Below are 7,847 nucleotides of genomic sequence, written 5' to 3' on the forward strand. Positions count from 1 at the left end.
CGTAATCACGCTGAACGGGCAATTTTTCTTAGGGCCACAAGGCTCACTCATATAATTTTTCTAAAATTTTTTTATACGTTTCAATGCTCTTAAAAGCGTTGGAACTTTAACTTGAAACAATTTTTCGTTAAACTGGGCTGCCTCCAGGCCTAGTTACCACTTAAGCCACATTAACCAAAGCGATTAATGGGTTTCACCTGCCATCTTGGTTGGGCATGGCCAATTTTTACTGAGGTACATTAGTAATGTTGGTACACCAATTTTTTTGGGCCCTCACCTACAGTGTAATCATAGCAATTTCTATGTTCTTCGCCTGCACTCATGGTACAGAAAGGTGTGTGGGGTTGGCCTACACTTTAGCTACATAAATGTAACTTGGGCCTTGGCTATACTGCAGCTACTGAAATGGAACTAAGACTGCGCTCCCACTATACTGCTGCTTCGGAATTGTTCCTGGGGCCTGTGTAGGCTGCTACTATTACTTAAATGGAACTTAGACTATGCTCCTCCTATACTGCTGCTTCGGAATTGTTACTGGTGCCTGTCTTGAGTGCTACTATTACTGAAATGGAACGAAGACTGCGCTCCCACTATACTGCTGCTTCGGAATTGTTACTGGGGCCTGTCTTGAGTGCTACTATTACTGAAATGGAACTAAGACTGTGCTCCCCCTATAATGCTGCTAGTGATATGTTAGTGGGGCCTGTCCTAATGCTACGGCTGAAATGTTACGAATTATGGGCTCTGCCTATACCGCTGCTAATGGTATGTCTCTGGGGTGTGGAAACAGAGGCTTCCCAAAGACATGATGGCAACGAGGCCATTTCCCACCAACGCGGTTACTGTTAAGGTGCATATAACCACGGACACATGGAGAGGACACATAGTGCCTCAAAAACATCCCCATCCTCCTCCAACAATGAAAACATTCTTGGCAAATGCCTTTGCATTGGTTCGTCTGGTGGCAGTCCAAGAATTTCACCTTTACCGACACAACAAGAGAGCCCCCCCACCATCCTCCCGCCACGGCCCACTTAATCCTGGCCACATTCCGAAAACCAACAAAATAAAACCGCACTACTAGGTCTGCAGTCACCACCACATTACCACCAACGCGGTTACTGTTAAGGTGCATATAACCACGGACACGTGGAGAGGACACGTAGTGCCTCTAAAACATCCCCCGCCACGGCCAACTTAATCCTGGCCACATTCCGAAAACCAACAAAATAAAACCGCGCTACTAGGTCCGCAGTCACCACCCCATTACCACCAACGCGGTTACTGTTAAGGTACATATTACCAGTCTGACTGGGGCATGCAGACACCTTGACAGAATGAATAGTGTGTGGCACATAGGTTCCCCATTGCTATGCCCACGTGTGCAGCTCCTGATGGCGGTGGCACAGGATTATATTTCTCATTGCTTCTGTACAGCATTGTGGGCTATCGCCCCACCACTTTTAAAGAGGGTCGCTGTCTAGCCGTGCCAACCCTCTGCAGTGTGTGCCTGCAGTTCCTCCTCATGGCAGACGCACTTATAAATAGACATGAGGGTGGTGTGGCATGAGTGCAGCTGAAGGCTGCGCAGGGACAGTTTGGTGTGCGCTGTGGACACTGCGTCGTGCAGGGGGGATGGGGGTTGGGCAGCATGTAACCCAGGAGAAGTGGCAGCAGAGTGTCATGCAGGCAGTGATTGTGCTTTGTTGTAGGTAGTGTGGTGCTTAGCTAAGGTATGCCATGCTAATGAGGGCTTTTCAGAAGTAAAAGTTGTTGGGAGGGGGGGGGGCCCACTCTTGCCGGTATTGTGGCTTAATAGTGGGACCTGTGAACTTGAGATGCAGCCCAACATGTAGCCCCTCGCCTGCCCTATCCGTTGCTGTGTCGTTCCCATCACTTTCTTGAATTGCCCAGATTTTCACACATGGAAACCTTAGCGAGCATCGGCGAAATACAAAAATGCTCGGGTCGCCCATTGACTTCAATGGGGTTCGTTATTCGAAATGAACCCTCGAGCATTGCGAAAATTTCGTCCCGAGTAACGAGCACCCGAGCATTTTGGTGCTCGCTCATCTCTAGAAAAGAGCCTTATTCTTTTATTAGGATACAATATCTAGATGTGCGCTCTGCAACTTCCAGTCAACATGCAATAAACTCCCCAACATACACAAATTTTTTTTACTGCAAATCTCTAAAATCTGCTAGCTCCCATAGAAACGTGGATACAGCAGTTTGACAGGGCATCCCCTGCTGCATTGTTTTATAACGGCCTGAAGTTCTCCCATACCCCAAGATCGGAAAACAGGTATGGAGAAGGAGTAGGTGCTCTTCTCTTCTCGAAATGTACCTACCAGGTCATCCCCCTCCTACCCTCACTCACTTTTCCATCATTTGAGGTACATATTCCACTTTTCCGTCTGCTGTCCATGCAAGTAGCAGTTATCTACTGCCCCCAGGTGCTCCCTGCCTGTTTCTGGACCACTTTGCTGCCTGGCTCCCCCACTTCCTATCCTGCAAAATTTCAACCCTCATCTTAGGTGATTTTAACATCCCCACAAGTGACCCCAACTCCCCATCTCCCTCTCAGCCTCTATCGCTCACCTCCTCCCATGGTCTCTCACAACTCACAGCCTCCCCCACTCACAAGGATGGCAATACTCGTGATCAGGTCTTCCTTAGTCTCTGTTCTGCTTCCCACTTCACCAAATCCCCTCTCCCACTCTCGGACCATAACCTCCTCTCTTTCTCTGTCAAGCTTCATATTTTGGGCGCGCTCTCATATCGCCCACTGTTTTCAATGGGGCTGGTGGAAGCATAGCACCGCACGCTAGGTGCACACAAGTGCGATGTCTCCCATAGCAGCTACTTCCCTGTAGTGATCCGAGGTGGTATTCATATAAAAACTACTCACATATGCAGGGGAAAAAAAAAAAGAAAAAAAAAATCGCACTCGCACTATACTAGAAAACCATTTTCTAGTATATAAAAAACACTAAGCTACAACCTTGCCCAAGGTGGATTGGCATATGTTTGACCGATCAGAATTTACAGCTGTAGATAGTAGTCTGATGTATGTTTGCACACTCTGCACTTACAGTGGTGAAGAACTCTCTAGTTTAACAGTAGTTAGAGTTTCTATAGGTGTCCATACATAACAGAAACATAAACCGACCAAACCCACTGATTTCAGCAGGACTGACTGGCCATTGAAGGGTATTTTTACATGGGCCGGACATCACCTGAAATAAAAATTAGCTAGTTAGATAGACAGCCATCCTGTGTAAAAGCAGAACCAGACAGGGTACTGAGCGAAAAATCATCCATAAGTAAGTAGTCACTTTGTTTCAGCTCAGTGAAACAAAGCAGCTAATAAGCAACATCTCGCTTAGTGTAAACAGGCAGTCGTTCATAGATGAAGGATTGTGTGTTCACTATGAATTAAGGGTGATGGCAAGAAGAAATCTCTGGTGTGCTCCGATTCCATTCGCTGAACAACTATAGCTCCTGTGTGAAAGCACAGTAACAATAATTGTTGAGCGCCTTACAATCGTCCCATGTAGAAGAACTCTAATGTATGTGAGGGCCTCCCAACTCTTCCTCGACAGAAAATGTTGGGGAGAGATAAGGATCATGCTTTTGGATTTCAACATACCATATTTTTTCTTCTTGGGAAGCTGAGGCCCTGACAGGACTATCTGGCAGTGGCTTTATCAGCTCCCCTAATGTACACTTGTACTTTCCACTGAGCTAAGTGTACATGTGGGATTAAACAGGACGAATGTTGGGCAAACGATGCCCGACACTCATTCCTGTGTGTCCTCACGCCCGTGCTGCTGCACGGGAACTAGTATGTGCGGGGACGAGTGTCGGGCATCATTTGCCCAACAGTCGTCCCGTCTAAAAGGCCCTTAAGGATGGATCAAGAGAGATAACTGTCAGACGTACCCCTTGTGTATTGCTAACTTGAGTGCAAAGTAGTGCAAGAGCTATTCAATGCTCTGTAACTTAATTTGTAATTAATATTTGAGAAACCCCTTAAGTCCCAAGAGCCCCTTTTTGCACAGAAAAAGTGCTGGGACCAAGCCCATTTATTGCTATGCAGGTAATCATAAAGTAGAAGTTTGATGAAAAAAGCTGTCCAATTGCCAATGCCATTTTTTTTATTATATAGAAAAATTGGTCAATTCTCTTTACAGTTGACTTTTGCTCTCTTCTAGGTCAACAAGGATTTATCGTAACATTACGTCATTTGAAGGTCTCTGTAGTGGAGATATACACAATGTCCTGTAAGCATCAGATCATGATACAGAATCTTAAGGCTGGGTTCACACAGGGCGGATTTGCCACGGAAATTCCGCTGCGGCAAATCCACCTGTGGCCGCTAATCTCGGCATTAGCCAGCCATGAGGACGAGATTTCTCAGAAATCTCGTCCACACGGGACGGCCAATCCGCTGCGGTAAGTCAGGCCGGAACCGCGGCTGCGGCAGCCGCGGTTTCAGAATATGCAGCATGCCTAATTTTTTTTTATTTCCGCCGCGGCCGCGCTCTCCTCTATGGGAGCGCCGGCCGCAGCGGAAGAGCGAGCGGCCGGGCCGCTTCAAGGCCGCCGTGGGTTTTTCCGCGGCGGTTCTCCCGGCGGAAATCTCACGGATTTTGCTGCGGCCAAACCGTGGGATTTCCGGCGGGAATACGCCCAGTGTGAACCCAGCCTAAGTGTAATGGTAAAATGTATCACATACCTATGCTTGTTTATTGCTGTCCATAAAGAGAATTGGTGGCTAGTAGTGGTATACAGACAATACTGGAACTCTGAAGAAACTCCAAGGTGCCCTAAATTAAAGAGGAAACAAAAACAAATGTAGATAATATTTTTTTGCTCATTCCCCAAGAAGTTGACAGTCTATAAGATAACTTATTTATATCATCAACACCAACCTGCCAGAGTTTTAAAGGTTATGTATACTGTTACAATCATTTTTTTAGCCTAATGCATCTAAAAATTTGCAACTATAAAAAAGGCTTTAATTCTAAATTCTTAAGAGTTTCGCTTTGAAAGCTCTGATGTAGTCCTACGTGTCCCCATGGAGATAGACAACAAATATATTCAGGTATACTGAAATAGTCTGATGCTGCAGTCTTACTCTATTCCATCACTTTCTAATTTTATGCTAACATACAAATGGTTGGTTGGGAAGAAGTAGGGGACAGATGGAATAGAGTATGACTGCAGGATCAACCTACATAGAACATATTTATTGTCTGTTACCAAGGAGACACATGGATTTAATTTTACATTCATTGGGACAACTAAAAAAAATTGGTTGTAATAGTATACATTGCCATAAAAGGTAAATGCATTTTTAAGAACTTTTTCATAATTGTATTTCTTTCAGTAATTATTAATATACAATGTTTCATATGTATTCAACTTGAAACCAATAGGACATTTCCACCATAAAAATAGACTCAAGATTCTTTGGAAAATTCTAATCTTAGAAACCCCATTTCTCTCAAGGAAAAAAAACCTCACCCTTTTTTTTTCAAGTTTGGATAAAAATAAATACACGCCTAAAAAGAAAAGCAAATAGATGTATGTTTAGAACATGGGAGACAAGCCAGGAGTTCCTTATTCGAAGCTTCAAACATTAAGTAATGGAAAACAGAAAAATGCATTTATTTATTTTCATCTTTTTAACATTACTTGTTCTCATGAGAATACAATGGTTTCTCAGAACTAGAACTATAGATGCAAAATGCATTACTTAATTTGGATTTGTAAAACAATTAATACACAAATGATTGTACAGATCATCTTTGTCTACATAGTGATCTATAAGACAGAAGTTGAAAATTAGGGGACAGATGAAAATGGTTCCATTAAAAGGCCATTATTGTTCGTTATGTAGCAATCCTCACAGTAAATATAAGTGAGCTAGTGTTACTTTGGTTAGTTATTCCTTTCTATCTATAACTCCTGGCCTCTTTCTTCTCAGATGGTCACGTGATCTCAATTCTGACTAACTCAGATTTACTTGGGATTGTGTGTTCAGTTTCTAGTCAGTAGTCTGTGTGATGCTATTACATGGACCCTACCACAGAAATTGCCTAGAGGGGAACATTGACACTCCAATCATAGACTGGTAGAGTTGAAAGGAACCTCCAGGGTCATCTGATCCAACACCCTGCTCAAAATTCACTAAATCATCCCAAAACAGATGTTTGTCCAGCCTCTGTTTGTAGACTTCCATTGGAGGAGAACTCACCACCTCCCGTGGTAACCTGTTCCACTCATCGATCACCCTCACTGTCAGAAAGTTTTTTCTAATATCCAATTTTTGTTTCCTCCCTTTCAGTTTCATACCATTGCTTCTAGTCTTTCCTTGTGCAAAGGAGAATAGGGCTGATCCCTCTGCACTGTGGCAGCCCAACCTTTTAGAGACAAAGTGCCCAAACTGCCACCCAAAACCCACTTATTTATTGCAAAGTGCCAACACATCAGAGGGCGGGGCTTATCACAAAATATGATTTTACCTCAGTCATAAAAAGGAAACGGCCTTTTTAAAATGGAGTGCAAATTTAGACTGCTTTTTGAATGGAGAGATGCTGCGGAATTTGCCACGGAAATTTCCGCTGAGGACGTTCTGCAGCATTTCCACCACATGCAGACATACCCCAGCAGTGATACTGACTCCCCCAAAGTGGCCCCAGTAATAATAGTGACCCCCCTCAGACCGGCCCCAGTAATAATAGTGACCCCCCCTCCAGAGCTGCCCCAGTAATAATAGTGACCCCCCCCCTCCAGAGCTGCCCCAGTAATAGTGACCCCCCCCCTCCAGAGCTGCCCCAGTAATAAGTGACCCCCCCCCTCCAGAGCTGCCCCAGTAATAATAGTGACCCCCCCCTCCAGAGCTGCCCCAGTAATAATAGTGACCCCCCCTTCCAGAGCTGCCCCAGTAATAATAGTGACCCCCCCCCCTCCAGAGCTGCCCCAGTAATAATAGTGACCCCCCCCCCCTCCAGAGCTGCCCCAGTAATAATAGTGACCCCCCCCCTCCAGAGCTGCCCCAGTAATAATAGTGACCCCCCCCCTCCAGAGCTGCCCCAGTAATAATAGTGACCCCCCCCTCCAGAGCTGCCCCAGTAATAATAGTGACCACCCCCTCTAGAGCTGCCCCAGTAATAATAGTGACCCCCCCCCTCCAGAGCTGCCCCAGTAATAATAGTGACCCCCCCCCCTCCAGAGCTGCCCCAGTAATAATAGTGACCCCCCCCCTCTAGAGCTGCCCCAGTAATAATAGTGACCCCCCCCTCTAGAACTGCCCCAGTAATAATAGTGACCCCCCCCCCCTCCAGAGCTGCCCCAGTAATAGTGACCCCCCCCTCCAGAGCTGCCCCAGTAATAATAGTGACCCCCCCCTCCAGAGCTGCCCCAGTAATAATAGTGACCCCCCCCTCCAGAGCTGCCCCAGTAATAATAGTGACCCCCCCCTCCAGAGCTGCCCCAGTAATAATAGTGACCCCCCCCCTCCAGAGCTGCCCCAGTAATAATAGTGACCCCCCCCCTCCAGAGCTGCCCCAGTAATAATAGTGACCCCCCCCTCCAGAGCTGCCCCAGTAATAATAGTGACCCCCCCCCCTCCAGAGCTGCCCCAGTAATAATAGTGACCCCCCCTCCAGAGCTGCCCCAGTAATAGTGACCCCCCCCCTCCAGAGCTGCCCCAGTAATAATAGTGACCCCCCCTCCAGAGCTGCCCCAGTAATAATAGTGACCCCCCCCTCCAGAGCTGCCCCAGTAATAATAGTGACCCCCCCCTCCAGAGCTGCCCCAGTAATAATAGTGACCCC

The 7,847-nt window shown here is 46.3% G+C and overlaps 1 protein-coding gene across 2 annotated transcripts in view; it reads right to left on the bottom strand.

Moving 5' to 3' along the window:
- The window catches only part of LOC136581822 (USP6 N-terminal-like protein), a 91,085-nt gene extending 86,251 nt beyond the window's left edge, over positions 1–4,834 (bottom strand). The window contains exon 1 of one of the 2 annotated variants that reach the window (XM_066582448.1): positions 4,742–4,834. The gene's annotated coding sequence lies outside the window, so the exon portion shown is untranslated. The remainder of the gene's footprint in view (positions 1–4,741) is intronic. The other variant, XM_066582447.1, reaches the window with a different exon arrangement.
- Positions 4,835–7,847: the final 3,013 nt, after the last annotated feature.

The sequence above is a fragment of the Eleutherodactylus coqui genome, chromosome 11, assembly GCF_035609145.1.
Source record: "Eleutherodactylus coqui strain aEleCoq1 chromosome 11, aEleCoq1.hap1, whole genome shotgun sequence".
NCBI classification, from domain to species: domain Eukaryota; kingdom Metazoa; phylum Chordata; class Amphibia; order Anura; family Eleutherodactylidae; genus Eleutherodactylus; species Eleutherodactylus coqui.